We start from the raw sequence: 18,184 nt of genomic DNA, 5'->3' as shown, positions 1-18,184 counted from the left end.
CTGGTGGGTATTATGGAGGGCACGTATTGCATGGAGCACTGGGTGTGGTACATAAACAATGAAGCTTGGAATATTGAAAAAATTTTAAATTAAATTAAAAAAAAATTTTTTTTAAAAACACATCAAAATGCATGGACTTAGTTAATGTAGAAACAGTCACTTTAAAACTCCTGAAAACCAAGTTTCTGATCTACAAAATTGAGAGTTAGATTAAGGAGTAAGTAAATTCATCAGGGCAGACGCACACTGAGGTCTCCTTTAGACGGCCTGCTGACATTCTGATCCTGGCATACTTCCTTAAAATTCTGATTTGTACAGGCTAAAGGTGAGAGGATTGGGAGGAAAAGAGTATAGTCCAAGTAGCCTGAAACTAGGTGTAATGTCAACACGGGGGAGGAAGGGAACTGAAGAAGGAAGATCCTAAGGCAAGGTTTGATACAGTGGAAAGAAAACAGACTGTGAGTAACTTTGATTGCCCAGTTGTTCTGAGCCCAATCTCTTAGCTACAAAGTAAGAATAATAATGTCTAATTCTGGGGGGAGGAGATGGATAGAGGGAGGGAATTAAATACAATAGTAGATGTTCATCTCGGAGCCTGAGGTAGGTATTTAATACATAATTTGCTTTTTCCTCTTATCATAATTTAATTTATGTGTATTCATATTAGAGTAGCCTTACCCAGTTCTATAGAGAATTTGAAAACAGGGATCTCTAACCTCAGTGTAGTCCTTTCCTATGGGAGTACTAGTTTTTCTCATATTTTCCTTATACCATGAATAGAAGACAAAAAAATGATAACAGAAATTTGTTTTTAGGTATTGGACTCCTCCTTTTATTATTAATGAGTGTTTCATAGAATCAAAGGATCTCTGAAATCTTATTGTCCAACCTGTTACTCAGCTAGATCATCAGGCTTAATCCAGTGATAGTATAGTTGGTTTACCGGTTTACAAGCCATTTTAAAACACTCAGCTGGGACCAAGCACTGTTTAACCCCAGACCATGAACGGCTCCTATGAAATCCAAGCATTTCAGAAAGGCCGCATCAACCCAGAGATCCCACTCTTAAAGCAAACCCCCACAGAGCACTTACCCAGTTTTCCCAAAGATTCCCGAAAATACAAACATTGCTAGAGGTACTAAAAGGCTTTTGTCCTTGTTCTAATCTTTGGTTTCATTAGCCTTTTCCTGGGGGAGGGGGGGTACACTTTAATTCTATATCACTTAATTTTGAACATCTGTTTGCAGTTTTAGCTATATTTATGATAGATCATTTTATTGATATTACATCTTGTTTCTATTACATTGTAACAATTTCACATATAAGGCAAGTGGCATAACAGGTCATAATTTATCAAGAAAAAGAGTAAAAGAAATGTCAAATAAGAGCAGTAAGTGTATGACGAACTCTACTGCATAGAGCACAAGTAACTGGAGGAAATCCGTTTAAAAGTTATAATTTAAGTCACAGTCTAGTGACTCCAGCCAGACAAACTTTTAATACAGGTTGTGGCAATAGTGAATACAAATTCAAAAGAAGACTAGCTCCTAAAATGCCTACAAAGAAGTATGAGTCAAGCCTTAAAGGAATTTTTATGCTAAGGTCCCAGTTACAAAACCATGCCACGTCTTCACATAGCAGGGTGAACCCTCTCATGCGGCTTAGCTGGCCAAAGAGCTGCTTTATTCCATAACAACAATTAGCATTAATGGACTGCCTACTATATGCCTAGGCCTCTTCTAAGCTCTTCTAAAACATCAACTCATGTTTTACATAATTGCCCAATGAGGCAGATACTATTATTTTCCCCGATTTACCATTTTTGTAGATACCAAAATACAGAATATTAAGGGCCATGGCCAAATATACTCAGATTAGAAATGGCAAAGCTGAAACTTAAATCCAAGCAATTTAACTCTAGAGTTAAATTCCTAACCAAATTACTTTATTACTTTTCTTTTAAATATAAGCAGCCTTCTTATCATGCTATATATGTGTTTTAGACATTGAGGGAAGACATGCTTTCTGTAAAACCACATGGTAAAAATAACATTGGCTCTAGGGAAAAGCAGGGTTGAAGCCAATCATTGAAAAAGTACTATATCCAGAATATCAAAACCAATGCCAGTCTTAATAAAAACACAAATATATCTAAAATATGCTGTCACTGGCATTAAGTATCACAGTTAGCTCCTTGCAACATGAACTCTGGCATTTACACATTTTCCTTGGAGATGTACTTCTCTTGGAGGGAATTTGTTTTAACAGAGACATGGCCCTCAAAATCAAAAATCTTATCCAGATTAGCCTGTTGTGTTAATCCATTGTTTTAATTTGGGAGGAAATGTCAGCACCAAACCCTTCACATGCACTTACTGTAGCTTCACATAGTGGAGGGCAATCCTGTTTGCACTAAAACAAGGCACTTTTGTAGAGTTTCAGATTTTTTCATGAGGACTTTACACATTGCTCTAGCACTTAATTATGAGAAAGCTTAGCCCAATCACTTTAAAAAGATTAACACCATGAGAAAAATCACGTGTAAATCAACACCTCTTTCACATTATATCAACATCACACCCCTATTTACCCATCACACGAAAAATAATCAATGTTAAAGAAACAGATGATACATGAATAGACATGATTGTGTTGAGTTGTGATTAATTCATTATTCTACATACAGAAATGTTCGGCCTTAGAACAGAGTCAGATTTACTCATAATTAAACTACCCTGCTCATAATATCCTTCTTTTATTTTTCAACAAATATTTACTGAGCATCGACCACTATGAGGAATTGTACTACTAAGGACTAGGGATATAGTGGCGCACAAAAATGAACCTGAACATTCCCACCACCATAGAGACGAGAATCTCAGTTGTTTCAGAAGATATGTACAAATCCTACCGTGACTCGAAGTTACTGTGATTTGACAGGGAAGTGTGAATTTGGGGTTATTGTACTATGGATGGACTAAGTTTTCATATTCTGGGTTTTGCTCCCAGTCAATGACAAACCTCCCACATCACACATCTACATATAGTAAAAACACAGAGAAGAGATGAGATCAATCTACATATGCATTCTTCAACCTACTAGGGTTTTTTATTATTATCATTATGGTGAAAGACCTCATCCATCTAACAATATATAAACATGATGTTCTGAGTTACTTAATTGTCCTAGAAACTGAAACACATTCCAAATCTGAAAATCTTATTGTGAACAAAGAATCCTCCTGATATGATAATATACTGTTCTGATATCTTAAATAAAATGCAGTGCCTAAAATGTAACTCCACTTTGATCAACCTGAGGAATCTAAGTCTATCAATGCCAACCCCAACCTCCTTACTATACCAGCCTCTGCAAGCTGATTTCAGAGACTGTGAATGCTCACAATAATAGTGTATGGCATAATGGTCACTTGGGTGGGTGAACTGGGCCAGTTCAGATCCTTTAACACATTGACACCAAGATGGCATCAGACATGTTCAAGAGGTTTAGTGGGTCAAGTTGCCTATGAAGGGCAGAAGGGGGGAAACAGAAATAGATGGGAAGATCTTTCAATTACTGATACAGGTCTGACACTTGTGAAAGGAAATACAGAGCATGAAGAGCCTCACACCACAGCATGGGACTGAGAAAGTCTCAGCCAGGCCAAAGGGAGTCCTTTTGCCTATTAGAAGAGCTCAGAATTGGAGAGGAAGACCCCACTCTAGCACCTCTGCCAGGCTCAGCCATTGGCTGATATCAGCCTGGAGAAACAACGGCCCCTACATGCAGACTGTGAGTCAACTACTCTCCCCATAGCAGGCCCTTTTGAGCAGTGCTCCTTCATTTCCACCATGTCAACTGAATTTCTGGAAGAACTGAAGACATTCCTGGGGCTTAATGAGAACAAACAAGGGGAGAGGTAGGTCACCCATCACTTGGAAAAGTATATCTAATTCCATTTTTGGAAGGTAGCATGAACTGGCCTGGTTTCAGTAGCTCTGTCCATTAACAGAGGCAGCGTAGCCAGCTCTCCTGTGGGTCCAAAAGCAAGGAAATCATCTTGTGAGAGAAACAGGTGATACCACCACTAGTTTCTACCTGTTCTTTTGAAAGGTGTCACTGTTCTCAAAATGTCGACTACAACATAATACTCATTCATCAATCAGACTAAAGTCATTTATTGTCACCAATTGCATTCTTACATTTTTGGCACAAAGAAAATAAAGAAAGCTACTGAAATCAACTCTGAATAACACCAGTGTTTAAAAAAATGAACAGCAGGCATCTAACCTTATGTTCTTTACTCATGATAGTTCCTAATATGATCCTTCTACCTCCCCATCACCCTTCATGACATCATTGTATATGCCGTCAGATTTTTATGGATAAAACAGAACTTGTCATCTCCTATCTGCCCAGAGTCAAACTTACTATCATATAATTTCAAATAATTATTTCACAAATAACCCAGTCTCTCATGCTAGAAAAGTTGGTGCAGATTTCTGTTCTACTATCAGCCTTCATAAGTGTTTACTCAACAGAGTAAGCTGAGCAATGTATAATATATACCTGGGAAACTGCCGAACACAATGCCTGGCACACAGAGAATACTCAATACCTCTCAGCTGGTTTTAAATAAAAGAGATGTATGTCACTGTCAGATAAGTATATTAATAATGCAGCTTTTTAAATAAAACGTTTTTCTAATTCAGTCAATCATAGGGCTTATATTTAGAGATGGTGCCGGATCACTAGGAACTTCCTCTGACATTCTAGATTAGACCTTAAGCCAAGATGAACTATAAAATAACTTAGGAACTTTATACCACTGAAGTTCACTGACTCTATGATGCAAAGTCTTATAAAATTCACTCTATCCAGTTATTATATGAAACCCCCCTAACTCTTGGCAACCTTTAGAACTTTTGTATGTATTGTATCTTCAAAGAAATCAACAGGGAAGGCACACTGGAAAGTTATGGTAGTGCTCTAGAGAATCCAATTACTGGAGTATGTTAGAATTAAAGTTTCAAGTGTCCCATGAATTACATAATATGATTCAAACCTTCATCAACATTCTACAAATGGCTGTCCCAAATTTTCTTCTCATTTTCAGGAAATATATGTTTTCATGATTAGTTCTATTTCAGAAGCCTGTTGCTACTGAATTGTGTCACTATAAATGTAAAATTTAGTCCTTTCCTTGACTTACATATACACACATGCACACATACACATGCAAACACACACACACACACACACAACCAAAACATCACAAACATACTGTGGTAGGTGACTTCTGAGTTGGCACACAATGACTATACAGAAGCCCCCCTTAAATGTGGCCTGGACCTAGTGAGTTGCTTGTGACTGACCAAATACTGAAAAAATAATGGCATGTAACTTCTGCTGGTATGTAGCAAAAGGCTGTGGTTTTCATCTTTATAGCAGATTCTCTCTATTGCCTTCTGGACTACATACACTGATGAAGCAAGCTGCCATACTGGAGAGAACCACATGGCAAAGAACTGAGGGTACCCTTTGTCTAAGAGCCTCTAAGGAACTGATGTCTTCAGTCCAATACTTAGATGACCCCAGTCCAGCCTTCGGATGAGACTCCAACCCTGGCCAATACCTTGACAGCAGTCTTGTGACAGATCCTTAAATAAAAGACCCAGATAAACCATTCTCAGATTTCTGAGCCATAGAAACTGAAATAATCAATGTGTATGATTTTAAGATGCTGATTTTTGTGGTAATTCTTATGCAAAAGTAGATGACTGACATACCTAAAACAGAAACTCCAACACACATTAGGCTTTGTGTTTAGCATACTTTTCTGGTAACTAGGGAAAGCTAAATAAGGGGACATCAGATAAAAATTGAAATTGAGTTTTAGAAACTCAATCCTCAGTCCCTAAAAAGGCCACATGAGGGTTTTGTTTTTATGTTGTTGTTGTTGTTGTTTTTATTCATCTATCTAGCACCTACTCTCTCTTTCCATTTCTCTTGTCTCTTTGTTCTCAGATATAATTTTAGCTCTTTCCATCTACTACTACTAGCTTATTTTGAAGCTTTTTATTTTTTTAAATATACAAGCTAATTAGAAGCTTTCCTACAAATGGGCATCACAAAAACAGAATCCACCTTCTCTACTGTTGATTTATTTATTCAACAATCATCCATTAAATTCCTAGTAACTGCCAAGGCAGTATTCTCTAAACTGGGCATATAGTGATAAGGTTAAAAGACTTGGTCAATGCTCACATTGAGCTCATGGTCAGGTTGTTGGTAACAAACATTAAACAGTGCTTGGAAGTGCTGAGATTTCTTTTTTTTAATCCTAGAAAATTATTACCTTTTAAAATAGGATTTTGGTTGAGATTCAAAGAGTGTCAAGGAGTGAGGAAGGGGCACCTTAAACAGAAGCTCTACAGGGAAAGATTATGCATGGATGCTCTGAGGTAGGTCAGAGGTTGGGGTATTCTAAGAAATAAAAGTGGACAGTTGGCTTAAGCAACAGTGAGAAAGAGCAAGAGCTTTAATACCATAGAGAGATACCACCTCACACCAGTCAGAAAGGCTAAAATTAACCAGTCAGGAAATGACAGATGTTGGCGAGGATGCAGAGAAAGGGGAGCTCTTATACGCTGTTGGTGGCAATGCAAAATGGTGCAACGACTCTGGAAAATAGGATGGAGGTTATTCAAAAAGTTGAAAATAGAATTAACCTATGATCAAGGATACTCACTACTGGGTATTTCCCCTAAAGATTCAAATGTAGTGGAGAAAGGTAAGATGCAGAGGAGTAGCAGACTGATAAGATATCAGGTCCCAGGAATTCATCTAGATAGTTATCACACTGTTCCAAACACCTACAAACTCAACAGAGATAGACGAGAAGAAGAGCAGCAATTCTAGGAACAGAAAATCAATGACTTTCTGGATGGTAGGACATGTGGAGAAGTGAATCTGAAGCAATGAGAAGATAGCTCGCAGGTGGAGGGAACGGCTTCCAGCAAGCAGTGGAGCAGCAGAGCACAAATTCAGAACTTTTAGAAGTTTGCTCCACTGAGGGACATCACTCCAGAGGCTAAACGGGGGTGGAGCCTTCTCAGGGACAGTGTGGTTTCAGGTCCCATGGGGTCCCATAAAGATCAGGGGTGTCTGAGTGTGGCAAAGCTCCCAGGTACTGGAGTGGGGAAGCCGACTACAGAGATAGAGCCAAGGACTGAGCTTTCAGTTCAGGGTTACCTTAAACTGTGACCCAAGGCACAGTCGGGCCATTGCTCTTTAAGCAGGGAACCCACAGTGGAAGATCCAGGGAGACTCAACTTCCTCCTCTGGGAGGAGCAGCGCGACAGGAATCTGCTGTGTTTGGAGACTCCAAATGGGGCTATGCGCCAGAGATAGAAATACCTGGTCACAGGCCAGGTGAGTGCAGAGTGCAGCCAGAGATCAGGAAGGCAGAAGTGATTGACTGCTTATCTCTGAGGGCACACAGAGGAGTGGGGGCCCCAAACTCTCAGCTCCTCTGGGCCAGAGACTGGGAGGATGCCATTTTCATTCCCATCCTCCAGAGCTCTACAGAAAGCATTTGGGAATAACATTTAAGACTCATGGCAACAGGCCCCTACACCAGGAGATTAGCAAGAACATCCAGCCAAGACCAAGCTCACTGATCAAAAACAGTGGAATTCCAGAGCTAGGGGAAAGCAACGCATAGAATTCATGGCATTTTCCCCATGATCCTTTAGGCTTGCGAAGGTTTTTTTTTTTTTTTTTTTTTTTTTTTTTTTTAAGATTTTACTTATTTATTTGTCAGAGAGAGAGAGAGAGAACGAGAACGCAGGCACAAGCAGGCAGAGGCGGAGAGAGAAGCAGGCTCCCTGATAAGCAGAGAGCCCTATGTGGGACTCAATCCCAGGATCCTGGGATCATGACCTGAGCTGAAGTCAGCAGCTTAACCCACTGAGCCACCCAGGTGTCCCGTGAAGTTATTTTTTTTAAATATCATTTTTCTTATTCTATTTTTTTTAACTTTTCCTCCCTCCTTCTTTAACCTTTTTTGAACTAGTTAATCTTAACAATACCTTGTTTAAAACAAATCTTTTTAAACCTTCATTGTTATAGTCATATTATATCCCTTCATTGTATTTAAACTTATTTTTATGTACACATATAAGGGTTTTTGTTTTTGTTTGTTTGTTTGTTTTTTCTAAAAAATTTTGGGATACAATTTCTTCTAATCAAAATATGCCCTAAATCTAGCACATAGCTTTGTTCCAGTCTCCAGCCTGAGCACATTCTCTCCTCCTATTTTTTTTATTTTTTCCAACAAACATATCAATTCCTTTTTTAGGATTTTTTATTAATTTTCATCTTCACAGTCATATTCCATCACTTCATCATGTTTACCCATATATATATATAAAAGTTTTTCTTCCCTTAAATATTGAGGGTTAGTTTCTTCTAAGAGACTAATTACACGAAAATCAAGTGGGTGGCTCTGTTCTATTCTATTCTATTCTAGTCTAATATATATATATATATATATTTTTTTTTAATTCCTTTTTTCTCCCTTTCTTCTCCCCCCAGTTTTGGGTCTATTCTGATTTGGCTAGTATACATTCTTCGGGGGCCTTTACCACACTTTAGTTATTTTATTCTCTTGGTCATATATTCTTATCTGGATAAAATGACAAGGCAGAAAAACTCACCACAAAAACAAAACAAAACAAGAGGCAGTACCGACAGCTAGGGACCTAATCAATACAGACAATGGTAATATATCACAACTAGATTCTGAATGATGATTCTCAAGGAGATACCTAGGCTCAAAAAGGCATGGAAGAGATTAGAGAAACCCTCTCTGGAGAAAAAAATCCCTTTCTAGAGAAATAAAATAACTAAAATCTTAACAAGTTGAAATCAAAAAAGCTATTAATGAGGTGGAATTAAAAATGGAGGCTCTTACTGTTATTATAAATGAGGCAGAAGAGAGAATTAGTGATACAGAAGATCAAATGACAGAGAATAGAGAAGCTGAGCAAAAGAGAGACAAAAAACTACTGGACCACAAGGGAAGAATTTGAGAGATAAGTGATATTATAAGACAAAACAACATTAGAATAATTGGGATTCCAGAAGAAGACGAAAGAGAAAGGGGAGCAGAAGGTATATTGGAGAGAATTATTGTAGAGAATTTCCCTAACATGGCAAAGGCAACAAGCATCAAAATCCAGAAGGCACAGAGAACCCCCCTCAAAATTAATAAAAATAGGTCCACACCCTCTCATCTAATAGTAAAACCTCCAAGTCTCAGTGACAAGGAGGAAATCCTGAAAGCAGCTCAGGACAAGAAGTCTGCAACATACAATGGTAGAAATAGTAGATTGTCAGCAGACCTATCCACAGAAATCTGGCAGGGTAGGAAGAACTGGCATAATATATTCAGAGAACTAAATGAGAAAAACATGCAGCCAAGAAGACTATATCCATTAAGCCTGTCATTGAAAAGAGAAGAGATAAAAAGCTTCCAGAACAAACAAAAACTGAAAGAATTCGCAAACACCAAACCAGCCCTTCAGGAAATATTGAAAGGGGTTCCCTAAGAAAAGAAGTAACCTAAAAGTAGTAGACCAGAAAGGAACAGAGACAATATACAGTAATAGTCACCTTACAGGCAATACAGTGGCACTAAATTCATATCTTTCAATGGTTACCCTGAATGTAAATGGGCTAAATGTCCCAATCAAAAGACACAGGCTATCAAAATGAATTAAAAAAACAAAACCCATCAATATGTTGTCTGCAAGAAACTCATATTAGACCCAAAGACACCTCCAGTTTTAAAGTGAGGGGGTGGAAAACAATTTACCATGCTAATGGACATCAAAAGAAACCTGAGGTGGAAATCCTTATATCAGGTAAATTAGATTTTTAAGCCAAAGACTATAATAAAAGATGAGGAAGGACACTATATCATACTCAAAGGATCTTTCCAACAAGAAAATCTAACAATTTTAAATATCTATACCCCTAACATAGGAGCAGCCAATTATATAAACCAATTAATAACAAAATTAAGGGAACACACTGTCAATAATACAATAACAGAAGGGGACCTTAACACCCCTCACTGAAATGGACAGATCATTGAAGCAAAAGATCAACAAGGAAGTAAAGGCCTTAAATGACACACTGAACCAGATGGCCATCACAGATATATTCAGAACATCCCATTCCAAAGCAACAGAATACATATCTTCTCTTGTGCACACGGAACATTCTCCAGAATAGATCACATCCTGGGTCACAAATTAGGTCTCAACCAGTACCAAAAGAAAGGGATCATTCCCTGCATATTTTCAGACCACAATGGTTTGAAACTAGAACTCAACCACAAGTAAAAAGTTGGAAAGAACTCAAATACACAGAGGCTAAAGAGCATCCTACTAAAGAATGAATGGATCAACCAGGAAATTAAAGAATTGAAAGATTTCATGGAAACAGATGATAATGAAAACATGACTGTTCAAAATCTGTGGGACACAGCAAAGCAGTCCTGAGAGGAAAGTATATAGCCACATAAGCCTTTCTCAAGAAACAAGAAAGGTCTGAAGTACACAATCTAACCCGACAGCTAAAGAAGTTAGAGAAAGAACAGCAAAGAAAGCCTAAACCTGGGGCACCTGGGTGGCTCAGTGGGTTAAAGCCTCTGCCTTTGGCTCAGGTCATGATCTCAGGGTCCTGAGATGGAGCCCTTTATTGGGCTCTCTGCTCAGCAGGGAGCCTGCTTCCTCCTTTCTCTCTGTCTGTCTTTCTGCCTATTTGTGATCTCTGTCTGTCAAATAAATAAATAATATCTTTAAAAAAAAAAAAAAAAGAAAGAAAGAAAGAAAGGCTAAATCCAGCAGGAGAAGAGAAATCATAAGGATCAGAGCAGAAATCAATGAAATAGAAGCCAAAAGAACAGTAGAACAGAGCAATAAACCTAGGAGCTGGTTCTTTGAAAGAGTTAATAAGATTGATAATCTCCTGGCCAGACTTATGAAAAAGAAAAGAGAAAGGACCCAAATCCCAAATTAATAAAATCATGAATGAAAGAGGAGAGATCACAACCAACACCAAAGAAACACAAACAATTAAGAGAACATATATGAGCAATGATACATCAGGAAATTTGGCTATCTGGAAGAAATGGATGCATTCCTAGAGACATATAAACTACCAAAACTGAGACAGGAAGAAATAGAAAATCTGAACAGACCCATAGCCAGTAAGGAGATTGAAGCAAGTCATCAAAAATCTCCCATCAAACAAGAGCCCAGGGCCAGACAGCTTCCCAGGAGAATTCTACCAAACATTTAAAGAAGAATTAATACCTATTTTCCTGAAACTATTCCAAAAAATAGAAATGGAAGGAAAACTTCCAAACTCATTTTATGAGGCCAGCATTACTTTGATCCCAAAACCAAAGACCCCACCAAAAAGGAGAATTACAGACCAATGTCCATGATGATCACAGATACAAAAATTCTCACCAAAATACTAGCCAATAGGATCCAACAGTACATTAAAAGGATTATTCACCATGACCATGTGGGATTTATTCCGGGGCTGCAAGGTCGCTTCAACATTCGCAAATGATTCAATGTGTTACAATACAATAATAAAAAGAAAAACAAGAACCCTATGATACTCTCAATAGATGCTGAAAAAACATTTGACAAAGTACAGCATCCTTCTTGATCAAAACTCTTCAAAGTATAGGGATAGAGGGTATATATGTCAATATCATCAAAACCACCTATGAGAAACTCACAGTGAATATCATTCTCAATGGAATAAAACTGAGAGCATTTCCCCTAAGGTCAGGAACACAGCAGGGATGTCCACTATCACCACTGCTTTTCAACATAGTACTAGAAGTCTTAACCTCAGCAATCAGACAACAAAAAGAAATTAAAGGCATCTGAAATAGCAAAGAAGTCAAATTCTCACTTTTTGTAGATGATAGGATACTTATGTGGAAAACCCAATAGACTCCACTCCAAATCTGCTAGAACTCATACAGGAATTCAGTAGTGTCAGGATATACAAACAATGCACAGAAATCAGTTGCATTTCTATACACCAACAACAAGACAGAAGAAAGAGAAATTGAGGAGTCAATCTCATTTACAGTTGCACCCAAAACTGTAAGATATCTAGGAATAAACTTAACCAAAAATGCAAAGAATCTATACTCAGAAAACTATAACATACTCATGAAAGAAATTGAGGAAGACACAAAGAAATGGAAAAATGTTCCATGCTCATGGATTGGAAAATAAAAATATTGTGAAAATGTCTGTGCTACCTAAAGCAATCTATTCATTTAATGAAACCCCTATCAAAATACCACCAATTTTTTTCAAAGAAATAGAACAAATAAATCCTAAAATTTATATGGAACCAGAAAAGACCTCGAATAGCCAAAGGAATATTGAAAAAGAAAGCCAAAGTTGGTGGCATCACCATTCCAGACTTCAAGGTCTATTATAAAGATGTCATCATCAAGACAGTATGGTACTGGCACAAAAACAGACACATAGATAAAAGGAACAGAATAGAGAGCCCAGAAATAGACCCTCAACTCTATGGTCAACTAATCTTTGACAAAAAAGGAAAGAACAACCAGTGGAAAAATGGCAGTCTCCTCAACAAACAGTGTTGGGAAAAAGGGACAGCCACATACAGAAAAATGAAACTGGACCATTTCCTTACACCACACACAAAAACAGACTCAAAATGGATGAAGGACCTCAATATGAGACAGAAATCCATCAAAATTCTTAAGGAGAACACAGGCAGCAACCTCTTTGACCTCAGCCACAGCAACTTCTTCCTGGTAACATCACCAAAAGCAAGGGAAGCAAGGGAAAAAATGAGCTATTGGGACTTCATCAAGATCAAAAACTTTTCCATAGCAAAAGAAACCATCAACAAAACCAAAAGATACCTGATAGAATGGAAGAAGATATTCACAAATGACATATCAGATAAAGGGCTAGTATCCAAAATCTATAAAGAACTTATCAAACTCAACACCCAAAGAACAAATAATCCAATCAAGAAATGGGCAGAGGGCATGAACAGACATTTCTGCAAAGAAGACATCTAGATGGTCAACAGACACATGAAAAAGTGCTCCACATCACTCAGCATCAGGGAAATATAAATCAAAACCACAATGAGATACCACCTCACACCAGTCAGAATGGCTAAAATTAACAAGTCAGGAAATGACAGATGTTGGAGAGGATGCAGAGAAAGGGGAACCCTCCTACACTGTTGGTGGGAATGCAAGCTGGTGCAGCCACTTTGGAAAACAGCATGGAAGTTCCTCAGAAAGTTTAAAATAGAGCTTCTCTACAACCCAGCAATCACACTACTGGATATTTACCCAAAAGATACAAATGTAGTGATCCGTAGGGCCTTTGCACCAGAATGTTTATAGCAGCAATGTCCACAATAGCCAAACTATGTAAAGAACCTAGATGTCCATCAACAGATGAATGAATAAAGAAGATGTGGTATACATATATACAATATAATACTATGCAGCCATCAAAAGAAATGAAATCTTGCCATTTGCAACGATGTGGATGGAATTATAGGTTTTTATGCTGAACAAAGTAAGTCAAAATCAGAGAAAGACAATTATCATATGATCTTCCTGATATGAGGAATTGGAGAGGTAGAGTGGGGAGCTGGGTGAGTAGGGAAGGAAAAAATGAAACAAGATGGGATCAGAAGGGAAACAAACCATAAGAGACTCTTAATCTCACAAAACAAACTGAGGGCTGCTGGGGGGAGAAGGGGTAAGGAGAAGGTGGTTGCATTATGGACACTGAAGAAGGTATGTGATATGGTGAGTACTGTGAAATGTGTAAGCCCTATAATTCACAGACCTATACCCCTGGGGCAAATAATAATTATATGTTAATAAAAATAATTTTTAAAAAAGAAAAAAGATTCAAATGTAGTGCTCCAAATGGGCACACACACCCAAATGTTTATAGCAGCCATGTCCACAATAGCCAAACTATGGAAAGAGCCTAGATGTCCATCAACAGATGAATGGATAAAGAAGATGTGGTACACACACACACACACACACACACACACACACACAGGAATACTATGCAGCCATCAAAAAGGAAATCTTGCTGTATGCAACGATGTGGATGGAACTACAGGGTATTATGCTAAGCGAAGTAAGTCAATTAGAGAAAGATAATTATCATATGATCTCTCTGATACGAAGAATTTGAAAGGCAGGGCGGAGGTTGTGGGGGGTAGTGAAGGAAAAATGAAACAAGATGGGATTGGGAGGGAGACAAACCATAAGTGACTCTTAATCTCAGGAAACAAACTGAGGGTTGCTTGGGTGTGGGGTGTGGGATAGGTTGGCTGGGTTACAGACATTGGGGAGGGTATGTACTATGGTGAGTGCTGTGAATTTTGTAAGACTGATGATTCACAGACCTGTACCCCTGAGGCAAATAATACATTATATGTTAATAAAAATTTAAAATTGAAATTAAAATTAAAATTAAAAAATATATAAAACTTTATTGGATTCCCCTCCCCCCACCAAAATGAGATGCTTGTAATGAATTTCAAGTATCATGGAGGGAACTGGGAAGTAAATACACAATCCCCCCAAAATAAAAAATAGATAAATAAAATAAAATAAAATGAAACTGGAGAAGTAAGCAGAATTCAACATAGCCAAGCTTCTACAACTGACGGTAAGGAGATTTCATATGTTTCTATGTACAGTGGGAAGCCACTGAAGGACTTAAGGGAAGAAAGGCAGTATTTGATCTACCTTTTTTTAAAGAATCACTCCATCTACTGTGTGAAGAATGGATTGGAAGAGATGTAATAAGAAAGTACATGGACCGGTTAAAGGAAACTAAAATAGATAAAAGAGAGAATCTTATGTGATAGGTAAGAGATCAGAAGTAGAATTAGAAAAAGATAGACAAGTTCTAAGACACCAGTGGGATCAACTAGTTTGGTGGGGGAGACTAAGGAATCAAAGTTAACTCCCAGATTTCCAAACAGTCCAGAAGACAGCTGTGATTATATATAGCAAGTGCTTTGAGATAGGGACATGGAGCTCTTTCAGAGAAAAGAAGTTCCCAGGGGCACCCCATGTTGCTATTTGGTCTTTTTTAAAACTTTTTCTTGAAAATACTTGATTTTTTATTGCATCAAACACTGCGGTGCTACATCATTGCTGTTCTTTATTCCTATGTTACATAAATAGACGGTCAACAATTTTGGCTTTAATTATTTACATTATATCTTGTTGCTCTCTCATGTGCAGTGAAGCAATATGACATAATTTGTCAAGAAACGAGAATCACAGAAAGGGTCAAGTACCACAGATGTTCCAAAGAGAGCTTCTGCCCAGCACATCACAAAGCTGTTATTTGGCACTTTTTATGTGCTAAGCGGCAGACTAACATCACTGCTGAATCTTCAAAAAACTTCTTTCAGGGAAGGTACCTTTGACATTTATAGGAAAAGAGAGATTAAATGACAAATGTCCAAAGAGAGGGAGGAATCAACCTCAAAGCTAGAGAAAGCCCTCAGAGTATTTTAATCTTAATTACATGTTCAGCAATTTTTACGAAGAAACTTAATATGACTAATCGATGCCTGTGAAGTGGCTGAAATTCAGGGAGGGGTTTAGAGAGAATGGGCTAGAAGGATGCTGTGGGAGGAAACTTATCTCTATTTAGTGGTAATTGTTCACCAGGCCCTGTGCTGTGCAACCTCATTTCTTATTAGCCAACTGTAGGATCTTTCAGGAAAAAGTAGAATAGAACTGAACCGGCTTGACAAAACAGATGATACTCTGCTTATTAATCAAGAGGAAAAGGAGGAAACAGTCTACTGGCAAAGCAGTATTGATGCTTTGAAAGTAGGGCTATGAAGAAATTTCATTGTTGCAAAAAAAAGGGGGGGGAAAGGAGTATAAAGGAACATGTACGAGTATGTAGGAAATCTGACATCAGAATTTATTCAGGCTGAAATACAAAGAAAAGCCTACTTTTCCCTCCTGCAACCTGAGTGTATTGTTATCCTAACTTCGGTGAGTTAGTGTTTATAAAAACTCTCACTTATTAAAAATGCTTGTTTCATTGTGCTATGCCCAGAGACTATTCTGCTAGGTCATGTCTGGGTCAAGACTCAAGACTCTGGACTTACAGAAGCTTGGGGGGAATTCCATATAGAAAGGGTGCTAGGTTGCTTTTCACCTTTTTGCTGGGTACACGGCCCGAGGACTGCAGCTGCCTGCCTAGGTGATAGCTGCCCTCCGTCCTTCCTTCTGTTATCCCTATCCTTGCAGCGCGCATCTGGGTGGACTGGTTCCAAGCCTCATGCACAATCACTTAAAGAGTTGTCCATGTTACTTCCCTTGTGAAGCATCTCTTGAGTTCCTCCAAGCTAAATGAGTTCCTTCGCGCCTCCAACATGCTCTAATACTTTTATTATAGCATTTGTCAAATTACATTATAATTATCTTAACGCGAGTCATTCCTCTATCAAAATGCGAGCAACCTGAATGCGGCTAGTTCATTTTTGTTTCTCTAGCACCTGGCACACCTCTTGGCACAAAGTAGGTACTGAATGAAATGCTTTTGCGTGAAAGAATGAAAGTACAAAAGGATGATAAACTTATAGCACCTCAGGTCACACGGGCACCTAGCCAATGAGCAGCTATGGGGCTTAGCCAGATGAAAGGATATATCCTTTATGGCTGCTTGGGCTGCCGGAACAAAATACCACGGACTGGGTACTTAAACAACAGACACTTATTCCTCACAGTCTGGAGACTGGAATTCTAAGATCAAAGTGCCTGGAAGGGAAGTTTCATTCTGAGTCCCCTGCTCTTGAGTGAGAGAGAGAGAGAGAGAGAGAAAGTTCTCTGGTGTCTCTTCTGATAAGGGAGCTAATCTCATCATGAGGACCCCACCCTCACGATCTCATCTAACCCTAACTACCTCCCAAAGACCCACTTCCAAATACCATCATATTGAGGTTTAGGGCTCTAACATACGAATTTTAGGAACGCACAACATTCAGTCCAAAACAAATGGTAATAAACGGTCTGAGGCTCACCTTCTAGCTCAAGCTTCTTCTCTTAGTACTAAACCTCTTGGACTCGCAGATTCTGCAGCTGTAAAATGAGGAGGTACTTTCCCATCACAGTTACTGTTGAAGAAATACCCTGAAAGTGCTCTATAATGGTAAATCATTATACACAGTGTAGTTACTACAAGGTACTCTTTAATTTGGAGGCTGCTGCAGTCTGTAGAGAACTAAATTGCTGGCAGTCCCACACAGAAACTCAGCAGGACTGGTGATCGCTCAAGCCTGCATTTTCTCTCTTTGGCTGCTTAGAAATTTTTGCCATGCTGTAATTTTTATTAATTTATTTGAATAATTTGATAAACATAATTTAATCTGTTCAAATAATTGTCATTAGCTTTGTTTGTAGGCAAACTTTTTAATGAGAATGCTGAGGGACATTCTGTGCGTTGCATTAGCTTTTATTTGTACTTTTGGCAGTCACAACACATGGTTTATTCCTTCTTGCGGGGCTTAAACTGAGCTAAAACCTCACCCATCACTTCATTGGTATGCCAAAACGCACACTCTTTCTGCTCTCTGGAAGGAAATTGATACCATAGTATCATTCTCAGCTTTATGCTATATAGCGGATGACAAAAAGGACATATAACCCTGGAGGGTAAAAGGCACAGGAGGGAAAAGGATTGGCTCCTCATCACCCTGTGTTAGCTTATTGGCCAGGTAAGGAACTAGTCCCCTTGGAAAGCAGTGAAGAGGGAAAGGAGGAGATAGCAAGTCATTAAGTTGCAGGAGGTCTCCTATGGCAGCCATGACAATTGGATGTGCCGATGAGTAGAGGGGGCAAGAGAAAAAATGAGAAGACTTGAGGTGATTACAGGAAGGGACACTAAGAAAATCTCAGTTATTCATGACTGATAAGGTGTAGCTGCCCACTTCCTTGAAATGTCAGGGACTTTTCCTCTTGCTTTCTCATGGTACAAGCTGATTCTCTTTTCCTTTGACCACTCCCTGTTGTAAGCTGT

General features: G+C 38.5%; 1 long non-coding RNA gene across 1 annotated transcript in view; it reads right to left on the bottom strand.

Annotated features, from left to right (window-relative positions):
* LOC122902293 overlaps positions 1-17,267 on the bottom strand; it is a 128,235-nt gene extending 110,968 nt beyond the window's left edge. The window contains exon 1 of the long non-coding RNA XR_006383791.1: positions 17,190-17,267. This is a non-coding gene — a long non-coding RNA (uncharacterized LOC122902293). The remainder of the gene's footprint in view (positions 1-17,189) is intronic.
* Positions 17,268-18,184: the final 917 nt, after the last annotated feature.

Source organism: Neovison vison, chromosome 1 (genome assembly GCF_020171115.1).
Source record: "Neovison vison isolate M4711 chromosome 1, ASM_NN_V1, whole genome shotgun sequence".
NCBI classification, from domain to species: Eukaryota; Metazoa; Chordata; class Mammalia; order Carnivora; family Mustelidae; genus Neogale; species Neogale vison.
Note: the sequence above shows the minus strand (reverse complement) of the source record. Positions and strands in the feature narration are given on the sequence as shown.